This window comes from Dendropsophus ebraccatus, chromosome 7 (assembly GCF_027789765.1).
Source record: "Dendropsophus ebraccatus isolate aDenEbr1 chromosome 7, aDenEbr1.pat, whole genome shotgun sequence".
Classification (NCBI taxonomy): Eukaryota; Metazoa; Chordata; class Amphibia; order Anura; family Hylidae; genus Dendropsophus; species Dendropsophus ebraccatus.
The window spans coordinates 141,683,395-141,697,289 of record NC_091460.1 but is presented as its reverse complement, the minus strand read 5'-3'; the positions used below and the strand labels follow the sequence as shown (position 1 = coordinate 141,697,289).

At 48.3% G+C, this 13,895-nt stretch overlaps 1 protein-coding gene across 1 annotated transcript in view; it reads left to right on the top strand.

The window, feature by feature from the left end:
• The first annotated feature begins 486 nt into the window (after nt 1–486).
• Nucleotides 487–13,895, top strand: part of ELF2 (E74 like ETS transcription factor 2) — a 57,232-nt gene continuing 43,823 nt past the window's right edge. Inside the window, exons 1-2 of the mRNA XM_069978614.1 lie at nt 487–572; nt 6,127–6,205. The gene's annotated coding sequence lies outside the window, so the exon portion shown is untranslated. The remainder of the gene's footprint in view (nt 573–6,126; nt 6,206–13,895) is intronic.

Sequence of the window (13,895 nt, the reverse complement as noted above, 5' to 3'; positions counted from 1 at the left end):
GCTGTCTCCTCCCGGCTGTATCTCTCCTCTCGGCTGTATCTCTCCTCTCGGCTGTATCTCTCTTCCCCCGGCTGTATCTCTTCCCCTGGCTGTATCTCTCCTCTCGGCTGTATCTCTTCCCCCGGCTGTATCTCTTCCCTCGGCTGTATCTCTTCCCCCGGCTGTATCTCTTCCCCCGGCTGTATCTCTTCCCTTGGCTGTATCTCTCCTCTCGGCTGTAGCTGTCTCCTCCCGGCTGTATCTCTCCTCTCGGCTGTATCTCTTCCCCCGGCTGTATCTCTTCCCCCGGCTGTATCTCTCCTCCCGGCTGTACCTCTCTTCCCCCGGCTGTATCTCTCCTCTCGGCTGTACCTCTCTTCCCTCGGCTGTATCTCTTCCCCCGGCTGTATCTCTTCCCCCGGCTGTATCTCTCTTCCCCCGGTGTGCGCGCCGCCCTGGTCCCTCCTCCTCCTCCTCCTCCCGCCCGTGCTCTCTCCATCCTCCTCCCTCTCTGTGTGTTGTCACCGCTGCCACCCCCACTCTCCAGCGGCAGCAGCAGCGGCTCCGGGACCCGGGACCTCATTCTGAGCACGGTAAGGGTTCCCTGCCCGGACACCGAGCTCCACCGATCCTCCTGGCATCGCCCCCGTCTGCACCGTGTCCACACCGGGAGAGCCCGCGGGCAGCGGACATGATGGCAGCGGTGATCCCGGGCTCCGGGGTGCAGGCTCCTGCCCCGGTCACCCCTCTGCCCGGTGTATCCTGCGGCCGGTGATGCCCTTGCCCTCTAACCTCCCCGGTGCCTGGTGCCCCCCGGGAGGGGTTAGCAGGCGGGGGTCCCGGTCCCTCCATCGCTGCCCCCCGCCGCTGCCATCCTGAGCGCCCGGAGAGCGGCCCCGGCTGGTGGGGGCGGGCGGCGGTGTCATTGGGGCCTACATGTTTGTTGTGAAACCGAGTGCAGTGAGCAGCATGGGAGGGGAGTGCCCGGGAGAGCGGGGGGCCTGGCACTCGGTGCCCCCGGGGTGGCTGGCAGGATGCGGGCACTACAGGCGGTGCTGCTGCCGGGGATCGGGCCGGACCCTGCACTGCGCCCGGGGCATCACGTGACAGCGCCGGCCTCAACTTACTGTCACTTCTGCCGCGCACTCCCGGGGGTGATTTACTTTCACTTCTCACAGGAACAAGGCCTGACATGTCCGTGTACTTACCGGAGACCCCCAATACAGCCCGGAGACCCCCAATACTGCCCGGAGACCCCCAATACAGCCCGGAGACCCCTAATACAAGGCCTGACATGTCTGTGTACTTACCGGAGACCCCTAATACTGCCCGGAGACCCCCAATACAGCCCGGAGACCCCTAATACAAGGCCTGACATGTCCGTGTACTTACCGGAGACCCCTAATACTGCCCGGAGACCCCTAATACAGCCCAGAGACCCCTAATACAAGGCCTGACATGTCTGTGTACTTACCGGAGACCCCTAATACTGCCCGGAGACCCCCAATACAGCCCGGAGACCCCTAATACAAGGCCTGACATGTCCGTGTACTTACCGGAGACCCTAATACTGCCCGGAGACCCCCAATACAAGGCCTGACGTGTCCGTGTACTTACCAGAGACCCTAATACTGCCCGGAGACCCCTAATACAAGGCCTGACGTGTCCGTGTACTTACCAGAGACCCTAATACTGCCTGGAGACCCCCAATACAGGCCAGAGACCCCTAATACAAGGCCTGACATGTCTGTGTACTTACCGGAGACCCCCAATACAGACCAGAGACACCCCATTACTGCCCGGAGACCCCCAATACAGGCCAGAGACCCCTAATACAAGGCCTGACATGTCCGTGTACTTACCGGAGACCCCTAATACTGCCCGGAGACCCCCAATACAGCCCAGAGACCCCTAATACAAGGCCTGACATGTCCGTGTACTTACCGGAGACCCCTAATACTGGCTGGAGACCCCCAATACAGCCCAGAGACCCCCAATACAAGGCCCGACATGTCCGTGTACTTACCGGAGACCCCCAATACTGCCCGGAGACCCCTAATACAGCCCAGAGACCCCCCATTACTGCCCGGAGACCCCCAATACAGACCAGAGACCCCCCATTACTGCCCGGAGACACTCAATACAAGGCCTGACATGTCTGTGTACTTACTGGAGACCCCCACTATAGCCCGGAGACCCCCAATACAAGGCCTGACATGTCTGTGTACTTACCGGAGACCCCCCATTACTGCCCGGAGACCCCCACTATAGCCCGGAGCCACTATAGCCATGTCTGCTGTTTAAAAAAAATCTCAGGTATTCCTGTACTTATCAGCTGCTGTATGTCCTGCAGGAAGTGGTGTATTCTTTCCAGTCCGGAGAGCAGGAGAGGTTTTCTATGGGGATTTGCTGCTGCTCTGGACAGTTCCTGACATGGACAGAGGTGGCAGCAGAGAGCACTGTGTCAGACTGGAGAGAATACATCACTTCCTGCAGAACATACAGCAGCTGATAAGTACTGGGAGACTGGAGATTTTTAAATGGAAGTAAATTACAAATCTGTTTAACTTCCTGAAACCAGTTGATTTGAAAGAAATCCATTTTTGCAGGGGTACCTTTAATGCAGATTGTTTGTGTGTTGTTGGCCTGAGGATGCCACTGGCTGCATACTTCACCCTCTGGTCTACCTATCTTTCACAATTGTGCAGGAGAGCTGCGGCCTGCATTCATCCCCATCTACATGGGAGAGGTTACATGGCTTAGTTTTGTCCTGGTGGGCTGCAGTCACCAGACCCTGTGTATATGTGCGGCAGCTCAGGGGGATGACGCCTGTCTGCTGAGCGGGCTGACATTTCCCATTATATCCTGCCTTACAGCCGCTGTGAGAACATGTATTATGCACTGCAGTAATGGAGGCCTCTAGTATGTTTCAGGTAGTTGCATCATATTGTAGCCGGCAGTATCGGTCGCCCTATCTCATGTGGTAATGGAAGGCGCTGTCCACGGCCGCCATCACAGATTCTGTCACTGTTAGTGCGAAACATAATACAGGATGCAACCGCATAACAGGACACAAAGATTGGACCAGACGTACTTTTCCCATAAACCAGAGGAAGTATGAGAATGGATGGTTGAGAAGGGGCTGAAATCCTAAGTGGTAGGAAAGAAGGCATAAATGTTAGAATTAAAGGGGTATTCCACCCAAACAGAACAGTTAATATGTTGCTGTCCATGGTGAGACTAACAATTCCTTCCATACTTGTTATTATCTATTCAGTCTCCTTCCCCCAGTTCTAAGTAGCTGCTTTCTACTGAAGACACAAAAATCTGAGTGTGAGCCCTTCTCTCTGTTTACCTCTCCCTTCTGAGACAGCTGATGTAAACAAGCCCCTGACTGGCTTTATCTGCAACATTGTGGCTTCTTTGTAATGCTGAGAGGGATAATCACGTTGAATTCATTAGTAACTTCACCTCAGAATAACCCTTCCAGCATTACACAGAAGCTACAAAGTTGCAGATAAAGCCTGCCAGGGATTTGTTTAAACCAGCCATCTCAGAAGGGAGGAAGGGGAGACAGAGAGGAAGGCTCAGACTCAGATTTTTGTGTGTTCAGCAGAAAGCAGCAGCTGAATAGATAATAACAAGTAGGAAGGAATTGTTAGTCTCACCATGGGCAGCAACATGTCAAAAGTTATGTTTGAGTGGAATACCCCTTTAAGAGGAAAGGCTGCACAGTTGGAATGGAGGTTGGGGATAAGAGTTTTTTGTGTCTGTTTTTGTTTTCTTCTATAAAATAAACCAAATAAATAAAAATTATTTTTGTACATTAGGCCTTATTCACACGTTTGGTAAAGTTGCCCCTGATAAGTTCCCTTTAAACCGTGATTACGGATCTGCCCAATCGGGCTGATATGGTTCCCTGAACTGCTGTATACAGCTCCTGTAGCAGCCGCGGCACGTACCAGCCGCCGCTGCAGCAGGAGCTGTATACCCTAAAAAAAAGGACTTTAATCCCCCGGGTGCGTGACAGGCAGAGGTGGGGATATAGTCATCTGGGCGTCTCCCTGCCTGTGTCTAGTCACCGCTCTTTGCCTGTCAGGGGGATTAAAGTCCTTTTTTCGGGTATACAGCTACTGCTACAGCCGCGGCTGATACGTGCGGTGGCTGCTGCAGGAGCTGTATACAGCAGCACATTGATTGAGGGTATGTGCACACTGAGCAATTCTCGAGTAATTGAAGAGGAAAGTTTTCTGCTTTAAATTCCTCATCTATTCAGCTCAGGCAGAATTCAAGCAGAATTTGAGCCCCATTGACTTCTATAGGATTCCTCTAGCAGAATCCGCCCAAAGAATTCGGGCGGAACGCGGAATCCAGACGGAATTCCGGACTGAAAATTCCGCTGTGTGCACAGACAGACGGAATTCCCATTTTGTTCTATAGAAAGGAGCAATGTTGCATTTAAACGGGCGGAATTCTGTGTGTATTCCTCGCGTATTTTGCGTCGGAATCCGCGAGAATTGCTCAGTGTGCACATACCCTTATATTGGGTTAGTCACACAGTCTGTGTTAATTGTGATCCGTTTCGTAAAAAAAAAAAAGGACATGTCCTAGTGCGGATTGTGATTGCGGTATCACCAGATCACCAATAAAAGTCTATGGGATCCGTATTTTTTACGCGACGTCAGGGATGTCACATAGACAAAGAACACTGATCAAATCTATGCATACTAGTATTGTCCACGTTTTACGGAAACAGATGCAATTACGTATGGAAATACGGATGATTTTTCACGGATCACGGAGAAAAAAATAGTCAGAGGTTTTGCGGCCCAGAAAAATCACTGAAGGTGTGAATGAGGCCTTAGTAGCATACATCAGGCCCGTATGGTAGACAGATTTGGAAAACACCTTTTTGAGTACAGAAAGAGAATTTTCTGCCTAATAAAACCTATTACAGAGTTTCTTGAAATCACTTATAAAGAAATATTTTAAATGACATTTAGGGGGTAGTATTAGACGGGCCAATGGGAGCCCGATATTAACTGTAAACGAGCGCCGATCTGCTAGATGCCTATAAGGGTCCATTTACACAGAAAGATTATCTGCCAAAGATTTGAAGCCAAAGCCAGGAATGGATTTTAAAAGAGAATAAATCTCAAGCTTTCCTTTATGACCTGATCTCTGTTTATAGTCTGTTTCTGGCTTTGGCTTCATATCTTTGGCAGATAATCTGTCAGATAATCTTTCTGTGTAAATGGATCCTTACACGGCCCGATAATCGTTTAACAAGGGCTACATGGACATCGATTCCCTTGCAGCCCTTGCTAAACTGGCATACAGTGGCGGTCCCGGCCTGTGATTGGCTGAGCGGCCTGTCAGCTAAGACAGGACGCTCTGAAGCTGCAGCGCACGGGACCCGGGGAGAAGCACAGTGCAGGAGGAAGCCTGGACTAAGGATAGGGAATGTATTTACTTTGCTAATCGTCAGCCGCCGGCCGCGCACTGCTATTACACGTCCCAGTGCGCTGTTGGTGGCCGACAATTATAGGTCCAAAACTATATCAACGATCATTGGCTGATCGTTGTGTTTATTACACGGAACAATAATCGGCCGATTATCGTCCCGTGTAGTAGTACCCTTATGGTACTTTTACACGGATCGATAATTTTCCCGATCGCACGATTAACGATTTTTGAATTAACAATGTTTTTTTAATAACGATCAGACGTTTAGACGGAACGGATCGCTTAAGCCTATCTCACACATGGGTGAAATCGTTGAAAGAATGTTTACACGGAACGATCTGCGAATTTTTTGCGAACGATCAACGACCATTTGAGAACATGTTGAAAGATCAAAATAAACGATTTCTCGCTCGTCGCTTGATCGTTCGCAGCGTTTACACGGAACGATTATCGCTCAAATGCGATCGTTATCGTGCAAAAACGAACGATAATCGTTCCGTGTAAAAGGACCATAACACATTAAGATGTAAGAGCGCAGTGTTCCGATCTGATGTCACATGACCACCAGCCTTATCCGTATCCGTGCTTTACACTTCTGCCTGTATTTAGTTGCCGTGATAATTGTAATATGTTTTATATTCCATGGATATATATAAATGACCGGCTCCATTCTTTTCTTAGGTTTCCCGGTGCGGCCTCTTCGGATCGTATCATTAGTGTAAGGTTGAAGATTTCCCCAGAAGGCACCAGTAGCGCCCTGGTAAGCTGCACCGCCATGGCTTGTTTTGTCTCTCGCCCCTCGTGTGTAACATCTGTGCACGGACAGTGTGTTTCAGCTTAGGAATCAAGGACACCGACGTCAAGGAGATTTGTCCGTCCTGGCACAGTGCGCTCTGCGTTGTGTTCTCTGCTGCTGACGCTGGTGGTAGGGATGTACTATTATATATGTTACATATAGATGTTGCAGCGGTTGCTTTATGTCTAGGTCTCCATGTTTCTTATAACTATTTGCTTTTTTATATGTTGTTATGAAAAAGTCTTCAGTGTGTGTTCACATGGGGCGTAAATGCAGTGTGGATTTTCAGCACACAAAACTGCAGAGGACAATTTGCAGTATATACAGTATAATATATATATATATATATATATATATATATTATATATATATATATATATATATATATATATATATATATATATATATATATATATATAATATAGCATGGTCCAAATGTAGCTGGACAGTGGGGGAGATTTATCAAACATGGTGTAAAGTGAAACTGGCCCAGTTGCTCCTAGCAACCAATCAGATTCCACCTTTCATTTTCCAAAGAGTCTGTGAGGAATGAAAGGTGGAATCTGATTGGTTGCTAGGGGCGACTGAGCCAGTTTCACTGTACACCATGTTTGATAAATCTCCCCCTTCATAACCCTATTACACGTACTGTCCGCCCACTTTTGGACTATTAAATCACTCGGAGTCCTCAGTCTCCTAACTTTTTCCTTCTAGATCATGGATGGGGAACCTTCGGCCTTCCAGCTGTTGCAAAACTACAATTCCCATCATGCCTGGACAGCCAAAGCTCCGCTTTGGCTGTCCAGGCATGATGGGAATTGTAGTTTTGCAACAGCTGGAGGGCCGAAGATTCCCCATCCCTGTTCTAGATGTTTTTATATAGATAACTATTTCCAGTACTTATCAGCTTCTGGGTGTCCTGCAGGAAGTGGTTTATTCTCTCAGGTCTGACACAGTGCTCTCTGCTGCGACCTCTGTCCATGTCAGGAACTGTCCAGAGCAGCAGCAAATCCCCATAGAAAACCTCTCCTGCTCTCCAGACTGGAAAGAATACACCACTTCCTGTAGGACATACAGCAGCTGATAAGTACTGGAAGACTGGAGATTTTTTTTTTTATAGTAAATTACAAATCTCTGGCACTATTCGATTTGAAAGAAATTTTTTGGGGGTGAGAAACCCCTTTAAAAAAGGAAACATGATAGCGCCCAGTTTTCAATTTAATTTCGGCAGGTATATGACTGGAATGGCATAGCGCAAGGTCCTGGGAAAAGATGCTTTGAGAATCATATTTTGTGTTGCTGCAGACTACTAGAGCGGTCGCTGAAGACCAGATTGGAGGATTTAAAGGGGTTATCCAGCGCTACAAAAACATGGCCACTTTCTTTCAGAGACAACACGACTCTTGTCTCCAGGTCAGGTGTCGTTTGCAATTAAGCTCCATCTGTTCACACAATGATGAAATTGAGTGGATGGCCGCCATATAACAGTAAATAACGGCCATTATTTCAATATAACAGCCGTTGTTTTAAAATAACAGCAAATATTTGCCATTAAATGGCGGCCATCCACTCAATTTCAACATTGTGTGTACAGATCCTTTCTGTGTTTTTAATCCACTCCTGGTTTTGGTTGCAATACTGACTGAAATATACATATACTGACTGAAATATACGTAGTGTGAACACAGCCTCAAGGGGCACCCAGTGGACATTTGATGTCTAATTTGCATATAAGACTTAAGTAATTAAATGGAGCCTATCTAGTCCCTGATGCCCCACACACTTGCTTCAGTACCTGACAGATGAGGAGCGTAGTGTTCTCCTATCTGCATTGCTGTAAACACAGGACGGCTGAGTATTTATTCATTCCGAATGTTTTTATGGCTGACGTAATCCGGTCCAGCTGATGGTTTTGCATTTATGTATTAATTTTTTAATGCTTTGTCTAGGAAGTTTATTAAAGTCATATCCTATACCTTTTACTTATGCCTTTTTGGTTTGTCTAGTCTATGAAGTGATTTGTGACCGGTCGTCAGTAAATGTTAGCCTGCTGATTGGACGTAGCATTGTATCTAGGTCTCCCAGGTGGTATATAACAGAGTGTAGGGATTACCAGGGAGGGGGTGGGTTCCTGTGTATCTCAGTGCTGAAATCTCTCGTAATCATTCAGATTGGAAGTTTGGCCTGGTAGTGTAGCGCACTGGTGTGGGATTTCCTCGTCTATAACTCTCAATCGCAGTGGGTTTCACGACTGAGACTTGTTGCCATCTTAACTTTTGTTATGTCTGAGCGACCTGTCAAAAGTTAATGGAAATGACAGTGACGCTTAAAGTTTTGCCGTGAGCGGCTACCGGCCCTGGTAGACTAGTGGCAAAAAAAAAAAAAAAAAAAAAAAAAACTTCCAGTATCAGCAGGAATGGTTGAGCTTGTGCTGACAGCGGCAGAGATCACTGGTACGGGGACAGGACTGTCCGCACTCTGTGTCACTGGGGTCTTTCACCCATGACCTGATGATGAGCACAGTCTCAGCTAGTTTAGCCCTATATGAATGGGGGCAGCCATAGTAAAGCTGGTGACGTGTGTTAGAGGGATGCTTAGAGAATTTCATGCAATGAATCTGCTGAGAGAGGCGATGACCCGGTCACTGAGATGCTTGTGTTGTGGTCGAAAGTGGGAGTACTGGAGCCGTAGTGAGAGCAGTGTCACTAGGCCGCTCGATGCTATCGCCAGTACGGTTCATTCATTTTCTGATCAGATTCTGTCATTCTTCTTAGAAGCTGCTGAATTATTAGGATCAGAGGGATCAGTTTATCATCTGTCATGAAATATACAAAATATTCTGCTTTATTTACTGTCCGCACCATCCACACTCTGATCCCGTTGTCTCTGATCCCACCAGGGTTCTGATATTTTTTTCCTGTCAAAAAGATGTGATAGCACCCTCATATACAGAAGTGGCACAGGGTTGTGTGAGGGGAAAGACCTTAAAGCGAATGTTCTACTAGGTACATTGCTTTAGTTATTTTATATGAAAGACCGGCGCGGGGATACACGCCTGCCCGCCCCCAGTGTGACTAAAACCCCTCCTCTCTGACGTGTCTCCATTGATTGTAATGGAGCCGCGTCACAGTGGGGAGGGGGTTTTGTCACACTGGGGGCAGGTGGGCATGTCTCCAGTGCTTTAGGCCAGGCCGGTGCCCGGGAAATAACTAACGCCATGTGCGGGAACTGGGCCACGGTTCAACAAAAAAAGGACTGCAGCATTGGCATCCCCGCATCGGCGCCGGTCTATTCATATAAAAAAGCGAGGTGCAATCGCTTTAAAGGAACCGGTCACATAACATAGTAACAGAGTAAGACTGGGTTCACACTACATTTTTGCAATCTGTTTTTCGCAAAAAAAAAAATGGATGCGTGTGTGTGCATTCGTTTTTTCCATTGAATTCCATTCTAAAAAAGAAACGGATCAAAACAGATCCGTTTTTAACATACACAACAACGTAGTCGACCTCATCTTTGTGTCCGTTAAAAAAAGCACAGATCTGTTTTGATCCGTTTTTTTAATAATAGAATTCAATGGAAAAATCCAAAAATGGATTGCAGAAACGTAGTGTGAACCCAGCCTAACATAGTAACGTCTTTCTGTGTAATAAAGACAACGATCACCCAATGAAAACGATTGTCGGCTGATCATGTCTTTTGGTCCCGACCTAAAATCATTGGCTGCCGGCCATGCATCACTACGTGTAATAGTAATGTGTGGCCGACGGCTGATGACTATGTAAAGAAAATAGTAAAGTGTATACGTTACCTCTCCATGCTCTCCGGTGTCTTTCTGGCTTCTCCATAGCAGCTAGTGCAACTTCAATTGTGACAGGCTGCTCAGCCAATCGCTGGCTGGGATGGGACCGCCGCGGCCAGTGATTGGCTGAGCAGTCTGTTGCTTCAGGGACCGGCTTTGTATTTGCACCAGCAGTTGTGGGGGGGAGAAGCCAGGAAGTCACCGGCCCCTTTCTAATGATAATGAATGTAATGCGCTGGCCGTGGCCTGATCGGTGCTATGGGGGCGGGCAGTGCTCCTAACTTACCAGAACATGGAGCAAAAGACTGACTAACTGCACAGGAATGGCGCCAAGGAGGAAGGTAAGAGACATACTATAAGAGACATACCCTCCTCCTCTGCGTCTCCTGTGCAGTAGGGACGTATCAGCAGGTTACATGTGTCGTACCTGCTGGTAGTTCCCCTTTAATGTGAGTATATAGTGTAGCCTTGTAGTTGTGCAGTCCATGTGACGTGTGTTCATTGAATGACTTGTAGCAGGCAGCGTAGCTGTGATCTGTTGTTAGGTGTCTGTGAATGAAGCTTTGTGCTTATTATTGCATTGTGTTTCGTGCTTATGTAATGTGTTTAGTAGAGGCGGCCATTGCTTGGTAACTTTCTCAGCTTAACATGGATTAGAATACAATGAGCAGTAATATGTAGGCTGATGTACATGGATGGTGCTAGAACAGCTGCCTATGGCTCTAGAGACCCTCTCCTCTGTGCTGCAGTCTCGGGGGGGGGGGGGGGGGACTCTCCTCTGTGCTGCAGTCTCGGGGGGGGGGGGACTCTCCTCTGTGCTGCAGTCTCGGGGGGGGGGGGACTCTCCTCTGTGCTGCAGTCTCGGGGGGGGGGGGGGACTCTCCTCTGTGCTGCAGTCTCGGGGAGGACTCTTCTTTGTGCTGCAGTCTCGGGGAGGACTCTCCTCTGTGCTGCAGTCTCGGGGAGGACTCTCCTCTGTGCTGCAGTCTCGGGGAGGACTCTCCTCTGTGCTGCAGTCTCGGGGAGGACTCTCCTCTGTGCTGCAGTCTCGGGGGGGACTCTCCTCTGTGCTGCAGTCTCGGGGAGGACTCTCCTCTGGGCTGCAGTCTCGGGGGGGACTCTCCTCTGTGCTGCAGTCTCGGGGAGGACTCTCCTCTGTGCTGCAGTCTCGGGGGGGACTCTCCTCTGTGCTGCAGTCTCGGGGAGGACTCTCCTCTGTGCTGCAGTCTCGGGGAGGACTCTCCTCTGTGCTGCAGTCTCGGGGAGGACTCTCCTCTGTGCTGCAGTCTCGGGGAGGACTCTCCTCTGTGCTGCAGTCTCGGGGAGGACTCTCCTCTGTGCTGCAGTCTCGGGGAGGACTCTCCTCTGGGCTGCAGTCTCGGGGAGGACTCTCCTCTGGGCTGCAGTCTCGGGGAGGACTCTCCTCTGGGCTGCAGTCTCGGGGAGGACTCTCCTCTGGGCTGCAGTCTCGGGGAGGACTCTCCTCTGGGCTGCAGTCTCGGGGAGGACTCTCCTCTGGGCTGCAGTCTCGGGGAGGACTCTCCTCTGTTCCTCTGTGCTGCAGTCTTGGGGAGGACTCTCTTTTCCCTGTTGGCATGATGTCAGCTGTTCTTCTTCCAGATACATATTCCTATATTTCCCAGCTTTCTGCAGGACACTGTATACACATAATTCCCCATTTAGCTGCCGGCCGGCCTGGCTCCTCTGTCGTGTCACAAGGGTTTGTCTGTGTGAGGATAATGGTGCGCTGCTGTGAGGGCCGATGTGTTTGTAGCAATGGGGGTTATTGTGCCTGTAATCCTCTTAGGAGAAAGAGTCGGAGAGGTAATGATATGATGGTGTTGGTGGCAGCTCTGGGAGAAGCAGTATACACCTGGTATACACCCTGCCCTCAGTGACATGCTGCTGCTGCATCGCTTTCCTTTGTATGATGTCACTAGGTTATATTGGGACGTCTCTTGGGCCGTGTACAATGGTCCGCAGAGTACCCAAACGTCTGTCTGCACCTTCTGCGCTCACATCATCCTCCCTAAGGCTGGGCGCGCTCTAGACCGTTGTTTCCTTCTTGTGATAGATACCGACCAATGGCGGATAGATTGGCTTTGTGGGATTACTTACAGTGTATCTATTGTTTAAAAACCTGTCCCTAATTTTAAAGGGGTTTTCCACTCAAACACAACTTTTGATATTTTGCTGCCCATGGTGAGACTAAGGGCCCTATTACACGGGACGATTATCGTGCGACAAATTGTTATATCATTGGAATTTAGACGACAATCGTTCTGTGTAATTGCAGGCAACGATCATAAAAATCGTTCGTATATTGTTGATCGTTGATTTAGATCTGAACCTGAATTATCGTTAATAGTTCGCTGTAATTCCATGTTCGTTCGCTCAAGTTCCGCATTTTTTCACTAATCGTTCAGTGTAATTGCACATTGTCCATTGTTTTGCTGGGATCAGAAGGAGTAAACGGTCATAGTAAACGATCGCAATAACGATCATAGTAACGATCGTAACTAACGACCATCGTTCTGTGTAATATAGTGAACGATTTCAGGTTAACAATAAACAATCTCGTTTGCGGTCATTTATCGTTAGTCGTTAAAAATTGTCCTGTGTAATAGGAACCTAACAATTCCTTCCATACTTGTTATTATCTATTTAGTCTCCTTCTCCCAGTTCTGAGCTGCTGCTTTCTGCTGAAGACACAAAAATCTGCATGATAGTTTTTTTGGGGATTTTCATCTCCAAAGGCCGATATCTTCCCGAGTAATAGAGACCATTGAATCATTTGAGGCTTCCTCGTCGGCTAATCGCAGTCTTTCAACCTGTCCAAGAATCATCAGCCATCAGTGTAATAGGTGATGCGTTGCCGATGACTTATTAAAGCAAGGACTGCACGGACATCACTAGCCCTGGCCTGACTATTATCCTATTATCGTGTAATGATAGTTAGTTGTAGTAAAAGGGTTAAAGGGGTAGTTCACCAAAACCACTGGTGCCAGAAAGTGCCAGTCTTCCAGTACTTATCAGCTGCTGTATGTCCTGCAGAAAGTGGCGTATTCTTTGAGAACTCGAGCATTTTTTTGTGGCAATTTGCTCCTGCTCTGGACAGTTCTTGACGTGGACAGAGGTGGTAGCAGAGAGCACTGTATTAGACTGGAAAGAATTCACCACTTCCTGCAGGGCATACAGCAGCTGATAAGTACTGGAACACTGGAGATTTTTTTTTTTTTTTTATAGAAGTAAATTACAAATCTAAAATTAGTGAACAATCCCTTTAATGGCCTTATTATCTTCTTGTTTCACCCCATCCCCATCAGATGGTATATTCCAGTCTTCTGAAAACGATCTCGACATGTCGAATAGGATCCTGTAAATTGTTGTCTGTCCGTGTGATGATACGTCAGCCGGCAGAGTCCGGACTGAATACCGGCTTATTAGATTTCCTTATCCTGTTTATACTCGCTGTTGTAGGTTATGGAGAATGGAGGAAGTGCTGAGCCAAACAGGAAGATTACAGGTTGCCTAGCAACAGGATAGGTAGGGAGCGGAGGGCTATGTAATCCCCACAGGCCCGCTCCCGCCACGCTGCCTTTCCATTACTCATCTCTCACTCCCTATTAACACATTCATTGTGCACATCTGTCTTCCCGAGGCCTGGATCCCGGCCAGCCACTAACAATGGCGCATATTGTCGCCGCAAACAATCCAAACAGTGTTCAGGAATGCAGATGTATTCTTCCATTAAGCCTATATTACAGCGGCGTATAATAAATACATGGTAATGAGGAGTCCGTCCGACGTCCGCCTCTTATTTACGGTTCTGTCGTAAGAGAATCTTCCTGT